This window comes from Triticum urartu, chromosome 2A (assembly GCF_056163025.1).
Source record: "Triticum urartu cultivar PI428250 chromosome 2A, HENAU_Tu73, whole genome shotgun sequence".
NCBI classification, from domain to species: Eukaryota; Viridiplantae; Streptophyta; class Magnoliopsida; order Poales; family Poaceae; genus Triticum; species Triticum urartu.
In genome coordinates, this window is record NC_141874.1 from 263,199,855 (window position 1) to 263,216,329 (window position 16,475).

Consider the following 16,475-nt stretch of genomic DNA (forward strand, 5'->3'; position numbering starts at 1 on the left):
AGGAGAAGATGAAGCGTCTATTTTGCCTTCAGGCCAAGGGCCAGTACAAGGCTCACAAGGAGGCCAAGATGGCTCGTAGTCGTGACAAGGCCATTATGAGACAGGTTGTCCTTGAGGTTGCTAGTGGCTCTGAGGAGCGGATCACTGATGAGGAGTATTGGACCATACTGCACTGCCCGTGGTCTGACACTGAGGAGGACACCGGAGTTCACACTTCTCCCCGTGCTGTAGAGGACTCTGAGGAGGAGGAGGAGCATGACTGGTGATTGATAACCCACAAGTATAGGGGATCACAACAGTTTTCAAGGGTAGAGTATTCAACCCAAATTTATTGATTCGACACAAGGGGAGCCAAAGAATATTCTCAAGTATTAGCAGCTGAGTTGTCAATTCAACCACACCTAGAAACTTAATATCTGCAGCAAAGTGTTTAGTAGAAAAGTAATATGATAGTAGTGGTAACGATAGCAAAAGTAACATTAGCAAAAGTAATATTTTTGGTGTTTTGTAGTGATGATAACAATAGCAACGGAAAAGTAAATAAGCGAAGAACAATATATGGAAAGCTTGTAGGAAATGGATCGGTGATGGAGAATTATGCCGGATGCGGTTCATCATGCAACAGTCATACCCTAGGGTGACACAGAACTAGCTCCAATTCATCAATGTAATGTAGGCATGCATTCCGAATATAGTCATACGTGCTTATGGAAAAGAACTTGCATGACATCTTTTGTCCTACCCTCCCGTGGCAGCGGGGTCCTAGCGGAAACTAAGGGATATTAAGGCCTCCTTTAAATAGAGTACCCGACCAAAGCATTAACACGTAGTGAATACATGAAATCCTCAAACTATGGTCATCACCGGTAAGTATCCCGATTATTGTCACTTCGGGGTTAACGGATCATAACACATAATAGGTGACTATAGACTTGCAAGATAGGATCAAGAAATCTCATATATTGATGAAAACAAAATAGGTTCATATCTGAAACCATGGCCCTAGTGACAAGCATTAAGCATAGCAAAGTCATAGCAACATCAATCTCAAAACATAGTGGATACTAGGGATCAAACCCTAACAAAACTAACTCGATTACATGATAAATCTCATCCAACCCATCACCGTCCAGCAAGCCTACGATGAAATTACTCACGCACGGCGGTGAGCATCATTAAATTGGTGATGGAGGATGGTTGATGATGATGATGGAGACGGATTCCCCTCTCCGGAGCCCCGAACGAACTCCAGATCAGCCCTCCTGAGAGAGTTTAGGGCTTGGCGGCGGCTCCGTATCGTAAAACGCGATGGATCCTTCTCCTCTGGTTTTTTCTCCCCGAAAGTGAATTTTATGGAGTCCAGGTTGAGGTCGGTGGAGCGTCAGGGGGCCCACGAGGCAGGGGGCGCGCCCCCACCCTCGTGGACAGGTGGGACACCCCCTGACGTGGATCTTCCTTCCAATATTCATTATATGTTGCAGAATAATGCTTCGTTGATTTTCAGGTCATTCCGACAACTTTTATTTTTGCACAAAAATAACACCATGGCAATTCTGCTGAAAACAGCGTCAGTCCGGGTTAGTTCCATTCAAATCATGCAAGTTAGAGTCCAAAACAAGGGCAAAAGTGTTTGGAAAAGTAGATACGACAGAGACGTATCAACTCCCCCAAGCTTAAACCTTCGCTTGTCCCCAAGCAATTCAGTTGATAAACTGAAAGTGATAATGAAAAACTTTTACAAACTCTGTTTTCTCTTGTTGTTGTAAATATGTAAAGCCAACACTCAAGTTTTCAGCAAAGATTATGAACTAACCATATTCACAATAACATTTAGGTCTCATGTTTACTCATATCAATGGCATAATCAACTAGCGAGCAATAATAATAAATCTTGGATGACAACACTTTCTCAAAACAATCATGATATGATATAACAAGATGGTATCTCACTAGCCCTTTCTGAGACCGCAAAACATAAATGCAGAGCACCTTTAAAGATCAAGGACTGACTAGACATTGTAATTCATGGTAAAAGAGATCCACTCAAGTCATACTCAATGTAAACTAACATTAATGGATGCAAATGACAGCGATGCTCTCCAACTGGTGCTTTTTAATAAGAGGATGATGACTCAGCATAAAAGTAAATAGATAGGCCCTTCGTAGAGGGAAGCAGGGATTTGTAGAGGTGCCAGAGCTCGGTTTTGAAATAGATATGAATAATATTTTGAGCAGTATACTTTCATTGTCAACATAACAACCAAGAGATGGCGATATCTTCCATGCTACACACATTATAGGCGGTTCCCAAACAGAATGGTAAAGTATATACCCCCCCTCCACCAACAAGCATCAATCCATGGCTTGCTCGAAACAACGAGTGCCTCCAACTAACAAGAGTCCCCAGGGAGTTTTATTTGCAGTTATTTTGATTTGATTTGCATAAAGCATGGGACTGGGCATCCCGGTGACCAACCATTTTCTCATGAGTGAGGAGCGGAGTCCACTCCTCTTGAGAATAACCCGCCTAACATGGAAGATATGGACAACCCTAGTTGATACATGAGCTATTCGAGCATACAAAATAGAATGTTTAGAGTTTGGCACATACAAATTTAGTTGGAACGGCAGGTAGATACCGTAAATAGGTAGGTATGGTGGACTCATATGGAATAACTTTGGGGTTTATGGAATTGGATGCACAAGCAGTATTCCCGCTTAGTACAGGTGAAGGCTAGCAAGAGACTGGGAAGCGACTAGCTAGAGAGCGACAACAGTCATGAACATGCATTAAAATTAATCAACACCGAATGCAAGCATGAGTAGGATATAATGAACCATGAACATAAATATCATAGAGGCTATGTTGATTTTGTTTCAACTACATGCATGAACATGTGCCAAGTCAAGCCACTCAAATCGTTCAAAAGAGGATACCACCCTATCATACCACATTACAACCATTTTAATAGCATGTTGGCACGCAAGGTAAACCATTATAAGCTCCTAGCTAATTAAGCATGGCATAAGCAACTATAATCTCTAATTGTCATCGCAAACATGTTTATTCATAATAGGCTGAATCAGGAACAACGAACTAATCATATTTACAAAAACAAGAGAGGTCGAGTTCATACCAGCTTTTCTCATCTCAATAAATTCATCATATAAACATCATTATTGCCTTTCACTTGCACGACCGAATAGTGTGGATGATAATAATAGTGCACATGCATTGGACTAAGCTGGAATCTGCAAGCATTCAATTCAAGAGAGAAGACAAGGTAATATGGGCTCTTTTTCAGATCAACAATAATGCATATAAGAGCCACTCTAACATTTTCATTATGGTCTTCTCCTATCAACCCCCAAAGGAAAGAAAAGAAATAAAACTATTTACACGGAAAGCTCCCAACAAGCAAGAGAAGAACGAGAAATCTTTTTGAGTTTTATTTTTAATTACTATTACAAGCATGGAAAGTAAACTAACTAAAAGTTACAACTATTTTTTTTGTTTTTCTTATGGTTTATTAAACACACGAGAAGAAAGTATAAAAAGGAAAATAGACTAGCATGGATGATACAATGAAAAAGTATGAGCACCGACAACTAGCATGAGTGTGTGAACATGAATGTAATGTCGGTGAGAAATACATACTCCCCCAAGCTTAGGTTTTGGCCTAAGTTGGTCTATGGCCACGGCTGGCCTGGAGGATATCCAAAGTTGTAGTTGGGGTCGTACTGAGATGCAGCAGTTATTGCCTCATGAGCTGCTGCTTGGAGACGGGCCGTCTCCGTCCTCCTCTTATACCCGTCCGCCTCCTCCCTGGTTATAATATATCTCCCTTTTGCCTGAAATTCAAAGAAAATAGGAGCAGGGAGAGCGACGTGATAGGTGCGCCGTCTGTCAAAGATTAGTCGGTACTGGAGGAACTGATCATTCCTCTCAACAAACTGATGACGAACCATGGCCTCATAATCCAAATAAGCAGGAGGCAACTCAATATCATACCCACGTATGGGTACACCAAGAAAATTAGCTAGACGGGTTGCATAAATTCCACCGAAGAAATCTCGACTAAATCTATTATTATGCAACCTATGTGCAATAATGGCTCCCAAATTATAATGTCTATCTTCTAGTACAGTACTCCTGAGAACACTGAGGTCAGGGACACACATATGACATGCTTCATCCTTACCATTTATGCACCTACCTATGAAGAGAGCAAAATAATGTATGGCAGGAAAATGAATGCTCCCTATGGTAGCTTGGGTTATGTCTCTAGATTCCCCCATAGTTATACTAGCAAGAAAAATCTCTGAATTCAGATTTGCAAGGTTCATTAGGACTACCCCATTGTGGAAGTTTCCAAGCAGTGTTAAAATCCTTTAAGTCCATGGTATAAGAATTTTCATAGAGATCAAACAGGACAGTTTGAGAATTGCGTGATGAAGAAAAGTGAAACCTCCTCACAAAGGAATCAGTGAGCTGGTAGAACTGGCGGCATTTGTCTATGTCGAAGCTCTCAAGATCAGCATTACGCACATATGCATTAAATTCTTCCTTGATTCCTGCTCGATCCATCAAGTCCTGTGAAGGCCATTCACAAGCCCACACTTGAGTTTCCCTCGGTGGTTCTTCGTCGGCATAGCGCATTGCAAGCCTGGGTCCTTGCTTCCTTGAAGGACCACCTTGGTACATTTTCCTAAACATATTTCTTCCTTTGAAAAATTTCTGAAATTTTAGTAACTTCAAAATAAAAGTGAACCAAACTCAACAATATTGATAGCAACTACTCTTAAAAGTGCCTAGAGGCAATATCATGCATCAAAACTACTTTTGACCATATAAATTTGACATGCAAGCTCAAGAACAGGGTCACCTAAGCAGCAAAAATATGCAATGAATAAAGCACTAGAACAAAAACTAATTGGACCATTGGAGGAGTCACATACCAAGGAACAATCCCCCCAAAGCAGTTTTGTGAGAGGTCTTTGAGCAAGAAGATCGGAAATGACAACAAAATGAGCTTGGACTCGGGTTTGAGCTGGTTAATGGTGTTTGTGGGAGGAAGAAGGAATGTGTGGTAGCTAGAATAAGTGGAGGGGAGCCACCATGGGGGGTAGGGCGTGCCCTCCACCCTCGTGGCTAGGTGCTTGCTCCCCCTGCTGTGTTCTCAGTGCCAGATATTCTCAAATATTCTAGAAAAAATCATATTTAATTTCAGGGCATTTGGAGAACTTTTATTTTCGAGGTATTTTTATTGCAACGATAATTCAGGAAACAGACATAAATTACTATTTTTTCTTTATATAATATAAATAATAGAAATTAAAAAGAGGGTACAGAGAGTTGTGTTTTCTAAATTCATCCATATCATGCTCATCAAAAGGAATCCACTAACAAGGTTGATCAGGTCTTGTTAACAAACTCATTCCGAATAACATGGAACCAGAGAATTTTCAAATAACACTAGGTTACCTCAACAGGGATATGCACATCCCCAACAATAAGAATATCATATTTCTTCTTGATAGTAGGAAGAGGAAATTCAAAACCTCCAAAAATAATCAATGGAATTTTTCCAATAGAGTTTATACTATGAACCTGAGGTTGTTTCCTCGGAAAGTGTACCATATGCTCATTACCATTAACATGAAAAGTGACATTGCCTTTGGTGCAATCAATAACAGCCCCAGCAGTATTCATAAAGGGTCTTCCAAGAATAATAGACATACTATCGTCCTCGGGAATATCGAGAATAACAAAGTCCGTTAAAATAGTAACGTTTGCAACCACAACAGGCACATCCTCATAAATACTGATAGGTATAGCAGTTGATTTGTCAGCCATTTGCAAAGATATTTCAGTAGGTGTCAACTTATTCAAATCAAGTCTACGATATAAAGAGAGATGCATAACACTAACACCGACTCCAAGATCAAATAAAGCAGTTTTAGCATAGTTTCTTTTAATGGAGCATGGTATAGTTGGTACTCCGAGATCTCCTAGTTTCTTAGGTATTCCACCTTTAAAAGTATAATTAGCAAGCATGGTGGAAATTTCAGCTTCCGGTATCTTTCTTTTATTTGTAACAATTTCTTTCATATACTTAGCATAAGGATTCATTTTGAGCATATCAGTCAAACGCATACGTAAGAAGATAGGTCTAATCATTTCACCAAAGCGCTCAAAATCCTCATCATCCTTTTTCTTGGATGGTTTAGGAGGAAAAGGCATGAGTGGGCACGATCTGAACCCAGGGGCATCTGCACCCACTTTTCAAAAAATGCATTTTAAGTATGTTTTAAAATCTCAAAAAAATCAAAAGAAAGTTCCATGCATACATGTTCACAAATGTGTGTGCGCAGCGCAAAGTTTTGTGAAAAATGTCTGTTTGTTTTGTCTCCACAAAAAAGATAAATTTCAGTGCTTTTGCTACCTCTTGAGCACTGCGTTGGATTTCCTTGAAGAGGAAAGGATGATGCAGCAAAGTAGCGTAAGTATTTCCCTCAGTTTTTGAGAACCAAGGTATCAATCCAGTAGGAGGCTACGCGCGAGTCCCTCGTACCTCCAAAAAACAAATAACTCCTCGCAACCAACGCGATAAGGGGTTGTCAATCCCTTCACGGTCACTTACGAGAGTGAGATCTGATAGATATGATAAGATAATGTTTTTGGTATTTTTGTGATAAAGATGCAAAGTAAAATAAAAGCAAAGTAAAAAAGCAAAGGAAATAACTAAGTATTGGAAGATTAATATGATGAAGATAGACCTGGGGGCCATAGGTTTCACTAGTGGCTTCTCTCAAGAGCATAAGTATTTTACGGTGGGTGAACGAATTACTGTTGAGCAATTGACAGAATTGAGCATAATTATGAGAATATCTAGGTATGATCATGTATATAGGCATCACGTCCGAGACAAGTAGACCGACTCCTGCCTGCATCTACTACTATTACTCCACTCATCGACCGCTATCTAGCATGCATCTAGAGTATTAAGTTCATGAAAACAGAGTAATGCCTTAAGCAAGATGACATGATGTAGAGGGATAAATTCATGCAATATGATAAAACCCCCATCTGGTTATCCTCGATGGAAACAATACAATACGTGCCTCGCTGCCCCTATTGTCACTGGGAAAGGACATCGCAAGATTGAACCCAAAGCTAAGCACTTCTCCCATTGCAAGAAAGATCAATCTAGTAGGCCAAACCAAACTGATAATTCAAAGATACTTGCAAAGATAACCAATCAAACATAAAAGAATTCAGAGAAGATTTAGATATTGTCCATAGATAATCTTGATCATAAACCCACAATTCATCGGTCACAACAAACACACCGCAAAAAGAAGATTACATCGAATAGATCTCCACAAGAGAGGGGGAGAACATTGTATTGAGATCCAAAAAGAGAGAAGAAGCCATCTAGCTAATAACTATGGACCCGAAGGTTTGAGGTAAACTACTCACACTTCATCGGAGAGGCTATGGTGTTGATGTAGAAGCCCTTCGTGATGGATGCCCCCTCCGACAGAGCTCCGGAACAGGCCCCAAGATGGGATCTCGTGGATACAAAAAGTTGCGGTGGTGGAATTAGGGTTTTGGCTCCATATATGATCGTTTGGGGGTACGTAGGTATATATAGGAGGAAGGAGTACGTCGGTGGAGCAACAGGGGGCCCATGAGGGTGGAGGGCGCGCTTGGGGGGTAGGCACGCCCCCTACCTCATGGCCTCCTCCTTTATTTGTCGACGTAGGGTCCAAGTCTCATGGATCATCTTCGCTCCGAAAATCACGTTCCCGAAGGTTTCATTCCGTTTGGACTCCGTTTGATATTCATTTTCTTCGAAACCCTAAAATAGGCAAAAAACAACAATTCTGGGCTGGGCCTCCGGTTAATAGGCTAGTCCCAAAAATAATATAAAAGTGGATAATAAAGCCCAATAACGTCCAAAACAGTAGATAATATAGCATGGAGCAATCAAAAATTGTAGATACGTTGGAGACGTATCAAGCATCCCCAAGCTTAATTCCTGCTCGTCCTCGAGTAGGTAAATGATAAAAAGATAATTTTTGATGTGGAGTGCTACTTGGCATAATTTTAATGTAATTCTTCTTAATTTTGGTATGAATATTCAGATTCGAAAGATTCAAGAAAGTTCATATTGACATAAAAATAATAATACTTCAAGCATACTAACTAAGCAATTATGTCTTCTCAAAATAACATGGCCAAAGAAAGTTCATCCCTACAAATTCATATAGTTTAGTCATGCTCCATTTTTGTCACACAAGAATGCTCTCATTATGCACAACCCCGATGACAAGCCAAGCAATTGTTTCATACTTTAGTAATCTCAAACCTATAAACTTTCATGCAATATATGAGCGCAAGCCATGGACATAGCACTATGGGTGGAATAGAATATGATGGGGGTTATGTGGAGAAGACAAAAAGGAGAAAGTCTCGCATCAATGAGGCTAATCAATGGGCTATGGAGATGCCCATCGATTGATGTTAATGCAAGGAGTAGGGATTGCCATGCAACGGATGCACTAGAGCTATAAATGTATGAAAGCTCAACAAAATAAAATAAGTGGGTGTGCATCCAACTTGCTTGCTCACGAAGACCTAGGGCACTTGAGGAGGCCCATTGTTGGAATATACAAGCCAAGTTCTATAATGAAAAATTCCCACTAGTATATGAAAGTGACAAAACAAAAGACTCTCTATCATGAAGATTATGGTGCTACTTTGAAGCACAAGTGTGGCAAAGGATAGTAGCATTGTACCTTTTTTTATTTGGCCTTTCTTTTTTTATTTGTCCTCCCTCTTCTTTTTGGTACAATGCTCCATGAATGATGGTCATCACACTTCTATTTACTTACAACTCAAGAATTACAACTCAATACTTAGAACAAGATATGACTCTATATGAATGCCTCCGGCGGTGTACCAAGATATGCAATGAACCAAGAGTGACATGTATGAAAGAATTATGAACGGTGGCTTTGCCACAAATACTATGTCAACTACATGATCATGCTAAGCAATATGACAATGATGAATGTGTCATGATAAATTTAATGGTGGAAAGTTGCATGGCAATATATCTCGGAATGGCTATGGAAATGCCATAATAGGTAGGTATGGTGGCTGTTTTGAGGAATATATAAGGAGGTTTATGTGTGAAAGAGCGTATCATATCACGGGGTTTGGATGCACTGGCGAAGTTTGCACCAACTCTCAATGTGAGAAAGGGCAATACACGGTACCGAAGAGGCTAGCAATGATGGAAGGGTGAGAGTGCGTATAATCTATGGACTCAACATTAGTCATAAAGAACTCACATACTTATTGCAAAAATCTACAAGTTATCAAAAACCAAGCACTACGCGCATGCTCCTAGGGGGATAGATTGGTAGGAAAAGACCATCGCTCGTCCCCGACCGCCACTTATAAGGAGGACAATCAAAGAACACCTCATGTTTCAAATTTGTTACATAACGTTTACCATACATGCATGCTACGGGAATTTCAAACTTCAACACAAGCATTTCTCAAATTCACAACCACTCAACTAGCACGACTTTGATATTATTACCTTCATATCTCAAAACAATCATCAAGCATCAAACTTCTCTTAGTATTCAAAACACTCATAAGATTTTTTTACTAATATTGAATACCTAGCATATTAGGATTATTTAAGAAAATTACCATGCTATTTAAGACTCTCAAAATAATCTAAGTGAATCATGAGAGATCAATAGTTTCTATAAAACAAATCCACCACCGTGCTCTAAAAGATATAAGTGAAGTACTAGAGCAAAACTATATAACTCAAAAAGATATAAGTGAAGCACATAGAGTATTCTAACAAATTCCAAATCATGTATGGCTCTCTCAAAGGGTGTGTACATCAAGGATGATTGTGGTAAACTAAAAAGAAAAGAATCAAATCATACAAGACGCTCCAAGCAAAACACATATCATGTGGTGAATAAATATATAGCTTCAAGTAAAGTTACCGATAGAAGTAGACGAAAGAGGGGATGCCTTCCGGGGCATCCCAAAGCTTTGGCTTTTAGGTGTCCTTATATTATCTTGGGGGTGCCATGGGCATCCCCAAGCTTAGGCTCTTGCCACTCCTTGTTCCATAATCCATCAAATCTTTACCCAAAACTTGAAAACTTCACAACACCAAACTTAAAGTAGAAAATCTCGTGAGCTCCGTTAGCGAAAGAAAACAAAAGACCACTTCAAGGTACTGTAATGAACTCATTATTTATTTATATTGGTGTTAAACCTACTGTATTCAAACTTCTCTATGGTTTATAAACTATTTTACTAGCCATAGATTCATCAAAATAAGCAAACAACACACGAAAAACAGAGTCTATCAAAAACAGAACAGTCTGTAGTAATCTGTAGCTAGCGCAAGATCTGGAACCCAAAAATTCTAAAATAAATTTCTGGACGTGAGGAATTTATCTATTAATCATCTTAAAAAATAATTAACTAAATAGCACTTTCCAAGTAAAAACGGCAGCAGTTCTCGTGAGCGCTAAAGTTTCTGTTTTTTACAGCAAGATATCAAGACTTTCCCCAAGTCTTCCCAATGGTTCTACTTGGCACAAACACTAATTAAACACAAAAAAACACAACCTAAACAGAGGCTAGATAAATTATTTATTACTAAACAGGAGCAAAAAGCAAGGAATAAAAACTGAATTGGGTTGCCTCCCAACAAGCGCTATCGTTTAACGCCCCTAGCTAGGCATAAAAAGCAAGGATAGATCTAGGTATTGCCATCTTTGGTTTTAGGGAAAAAGAGAGCAAACTTGTTATCTATGGGTTTAATCTTTCTATTTTGACAAAGTACATGTCCATTAATGGTAGAAGAAAGATTAAGAATGTTGCGGAAATTGGCATCTAGGCTAGCTTTTATCTCTTTAATAGATTCGTTTTGGTAAGAAAGCAAAAGAGATGTGATTTCAGCTTTCTCGTTAATGGGGTGCCCAAATATAGTTTTCATCCTCTCATAGGTATCTATAGGGTCCCCTTCAAGAAAACCCCCCTCGAAGATAGAATCTAAAACTTGTTTGAACAAAGCGGGCAGCCCAACATAAAAGCTTTTTAAGTAAACGTCAATTTGATATTGGGGTACGTAGCTAGCCCGGATCCTTAACAGCCTATCGCAAGCATCTTTCAAAGATTCATCAAGTAAATAACGAAAAATTCCAGAATCATCTTCATCAAAATTACTAAGGTTCTCATTGATAACTCCGATAAGTTGTTCCATAGCATTCCGATTTATGAGTTTAGATAAGATAGCAGGATTGTCTAGGGCACTAGAACTTGGGAGAGAACCCCCAACTCTTTTTGGTTCTGACATGGCAAGGGGAAAGCGAGCGAAAAGAGGCAAATAGAGGAAGAAAGGGAGGATAGAGAGAGAGAGGGCGAATAAAATGCCAAGGGTGAAGTGGGGGAGAGGAAAACGAGAGGCAAATGGCAAATAATGTAATGCAGGAGATAAGGGTTGTGATGGGTACTTGCTATGTTGACTTTTGCGTAGACTCCCCGGCAACGGTGCAAGAAATGGCTCATTGTCGGTAGTCAAATCTTTACTTGCGCGAACCTCCCCGGCAACGGCGCCAGAAATTCTTCTTGCTACCTCTTGAGCACTACGTTGGATTTCCTTGAAGAGGAAAGGATGATGCAGCAAAGTAGCGTAAGTATTTCCCTTAGTTTTTGAGAACCAAGGTATCAATCCAGTAGGAGGCTACGTGTGAGTCCCTCGTACCTGCACAAAACAAAATACTCCTCGCAACCAACGCGATATGGGGTTGTCAATCCCTTCACGGTCACTTACGAGAGTGAGATCTGATAGATATGATAAGATAATATTTTTGGTATTTTTGTGATAAAGATGCAAAGTAAAATAAAAGAAAAGTAAAAGGCAAAGGAAATAACTAAGTATTGGAAGATTAATATGATGAAGATAGACTTGGGGGCCATAGGTTTCACTACTGGCTTCTCTCAAGAGCATAAGTATTTTACGGTGGGTGAACGGATTACTGTTGAGCAATTGACAGAATTGAGCATAGTTATGAGAATATCTAGGTATGATCATGTATATAGGCATCACATCCGAGACAAGTAGACCGACTCCAGCCTGCATCTACTACTATTACTCCACTCATCGACCGCTATCCAGCATGCATCTAGAGTATTAAGTTCATGAAAATAGAGTAACGCCTTAAGCAAGATGACATGATGTACAGGGATAAATTCATGCAATATGATAAAAACCCCGTCTTGTTATCCTCGATTGCAACAATACAATACGTGCCTTGCTGCCCCTACTGTCACTGGGAAAGGACACCGCAAGATTGAACCCAAAGCTAAGCACTTCTCCCATTGCAAGGAAGATCAATCTAGTAGGCCAAACCAAACTGATAATTCGAGGAGACTTGCAAAGATAACCAATCATACATAAAAGAATTCAGAGAAGATTCAAATATTGATCATATATAATCTTGATCATAAACCCACAATTCATCGGTCTCAACAAACACACCGCAAAAAGAAGATTACATCGAATAGATCTCCACAAGAGAGGGGGAGAACATTTATTGAGATCCAAAAAGAGAGAAGAAGCCATCTTGCTAATAACTATGGACCCGAAGGTCTAAGGTAAACTACTCACACTTCATCGGAGAGGCTATGGTGTTGATGTAGAAGCCCTCCGTGATGGATGCCCCCTCCGGCGGAGCTCCGGAACAGGCCCCAAGATGGGATCTCATGGATACAGAAAGTTGCGGCGGTGGAATTAGGGTTTTGGCTCCATATCAGATCATTTGGGGGTACGTAGGTATATATAGGAGGAAGGAGTACGTTGGTGGAGCAACAGGGGGCCCACGAGGGTGGAGGGCGCACCTGGGGGGGGGGGGTAGGCGCGCCCCCTACCTTGTGGCCTCCTCCTTTATTTCTTGACGTAGGGTCCAAGTCTCCTGGATCATGTTCGCTCCGAAAATCACGTTCCCGAAGGTTTCATTGCATTTGGACTCCGTTTGATATTCCTTTTCTTCGAAACCCTAAAATAGGCAAAAAACAACAATTCTGGGCTGGGCCTCCGGTTAATAGGTTAGTCCCAAAAATAATATAAAAGTGGACAATAAAGCCCAATAATGTCCAAAACAGTAGATAATATAGCATGGAGCAATCAAAAATTATAGATACGTTGGAGACGTATCAGCTTCTAAATAGCGTTTCACGACACAATTTTTTGTCTTTTTTGTACAGACCACCAAACAAGTTATTTTTCCATGAAACTTTATGCACGCACATAGAACATGAATACGTACCCGTGCCACCTTTTTCGGATTTTTTAGCATTTAGAAATGTGTTTTTTAAAGCGGGTTCATATGTACCCAGGTTTATCCATACACTTTCCGAAAAGGCATGGGTTTCTGAACCCATGGTTCTCTTTCCTTACCGTGCTTCCTAGCAACAAGGTCTCTCTTATCATAACGTTGATTCTTCGATTGTGGGTTATCAAGATCAACAACAGGTTCAATCTCTACTTCATTGTCATTACTAGGTTGAGCATCAATATGAACATCATCATTAACGTTATTACTAGGTTCATGTTCATTACGAGATTGTGTTTTAGCATCAGAAATAGAAATATCATTAGGATTTTCAGGTGTGTCAATAACAGGTTCACTAGAAGCATGCAAAGTCCTATCATTTTTGTTTTTCTTCCTTTTAGAAGGACTAGGTGCATCAATAATATTTCTCTGAGAATCTTGCTCAATTCTCTTAGGATGGCCTTTAGGATAGAAAGGTTCCTAAGTCATTTTACCACCTCTACTCATAATTCTAACAACATTATCATTTTTCTCACTATTTAATTCATTGAGCAAATCATTCTGAGCTTTAAGTACTTGTTCTACTTGAGTGGTAACCATAGAAGCATGTTTACTAATAAGTTTAAGTTCACCTTTAACATTAGCCATATAATCACCCAAGCGTTCAAGCATATCAGCATTGTGTTTTAATTCTCTACCAAAATAAGCATTGAAGTTTTTTTGCTTAACCATAAAGTCATCAAACTCATCCAAGCATGGGCCAGCAAACTTAGTAAATGGGATTTCAACTTTATCATATCTATAGAGAGAATTTACCTTTACTACCTGTGTCGGGTTATCAAGACCATGTATTTCTTCAACAGGAGGTAAATTAAGACCATGTATTTCTTCAATAGGAGGTAAATTCTTAAAATCTTCGGCTTTAATATCTTTTTCCTTCATAGATTTCTTTGCCTCTTGCATATCTTCAGGACTGAGAAATAGAATACCCCTCTTCTTCGGAGTTGGCTTAGGAGTTGGTACAGGAATTGGATCAGGAATTGGATGAGGAAGTGTCCAATTATTTTCATTAGTCAACATATTATTCAATAGAATTTCAGCTTCATCTGGTGTTCTTTCCCTGAAAACCCAACCAGCACAACTATCCAAGTGGTCTCTGGAAGCATCGGTTAGTCCACTATAACAGATATCAAGTATTTCATTTTTCTTAAGAGGATGATCAGGTAAAGCATTAAGTAATTGGAGAAGCCTCCCCCAAGCTTGTGGGAGACTCTCTTCTTCAATTTGCACAAAATTATATATTTCCCTTAAAGCAGCTTGTTTCTTATGGGTGGGGAAATATTTAGCAGAGAAGTAATAAATCATGTCCTGGGGACTACGCACACAACCAGGATCAAGAGAATTAAACCATATCTTAGCATCACCCTTTAATGAGAATGGAAATATCTTAAGGATGTAATAGTAGCGAGTTTTCTCATCCTTAGTGAATAGGGTGGCTATATCATTTAATTTAGTAAGATGTGCCACAACAATTTCAGATTCATAGCCATAGAAAGGATCAGATTCAACTAAAGTAATTATCTCAGGATCAACAGAGAAATCATAATCCTTATTGGTAACAAAGATAGGTGAAGTAGCATAAGCAGGATCATATTTCATTCTAGCATTTAGAGTTTTTTGTTTCAGCTTACCTAATAATTTCTTAAGATCACTCCTATCATTGCAAGCAAGAAAATCTCTAGCAGTTTCTTCATCCATAACATAGCCCTCAGCCACAACATGTAATTCATATCTAGGGTGAGAGTCTTCATCATCACTTTCATCAATATTATCAGTTTCAATAATTTCATTCTCTCTAGCCCTAGCAAGTTGTTCATCAAGAAATTCACCAAGTGGCACAGTAGTATCAAGCATAGAAGTAGTTTAATCATAAGTATCATGCATAGTAGAAGTGGCATCACCAATAACACGCGACATATCAGAATTAATAGCAGAAGCAGGTATACGTGTCGGAAGCTTACTCAAAACAGAAGGTGAATCAAGTGCAGAGCTAGATGGCAGTTCCTTACCTCCCCTCGTAGTTGAGGGATAAATTTTTGTTTTAGCGTCTTTCAAGTTCTTCATAATGATAAGCAGATATAAATCCCAAGTGACTCAAAGAATAGAGCTATGCTCCCCGACAACGGCGCCAGAAAATAGTCTTGATAACCCACAAGTATAGGGGATCGCAACAGTTTTCGAGGGTAGAGTATTCAACCCAAATTTATTGATTCGTCACAAGGGGAGCCAAAGAATATTCTCAAGTATTAGCAGCTGAGTTGTCAATTCAACCAAACCTAGAAACTTAATATCTGCAGCAAAGTGTTTAGTAGCAAAGTAATATGATAGTAGTGGTAACGATAGCAAAAGTAACGGTAGCAAAAGTAATATTTTTGGTGTTTTGTAGCGATGATAACAATAGCAACGGAAAAGTAAATAAGCGAAGAACAATATATGGAAAGCTCGTAGGCAATAGATCGGTGATGGAGAGTTATGTCGGATGCGGTTCATCATGCAACAATCATACCCTAGGGTGACACATAACTAGCTCCAAGTCATCAATGTAATGTAGGCATGTATTCCGAATATAGTCATACATGCTTATGGAAAAGAACTTGCATGACATCTTTTGTCCTACCCTCCCGTGGCAGCGGGGTCCTAGCGGAAACTATGGGATATTAAGGCCTCCTTTTAATAGAGTACTGGACCAAAGCATTAACACATAGTGAATACATGAACTCCTCAAACTACGGTCATCACCGGTAAGTATCCTGATTATTGTCACTTCGGGGTTAACGGATCATAACACATAGTAGGTAAGGTGACTATAGACTTGCAAGATAGGATCAAGAACTCTCATATATTGATGAAAACATAATAGGTTCAGATCTGAAATCATGGCACTCGGGCCCTAGTGACAAGCATTAAGCATAGCAAAGTCATAGCAACATCAATCTCAGAACGTAGTGGATACTAGGGATCGAACCCTAACAAAACTAACTTGATTACATGATAAATTTCATCCAACCCATCACCGTCCAGCAAGC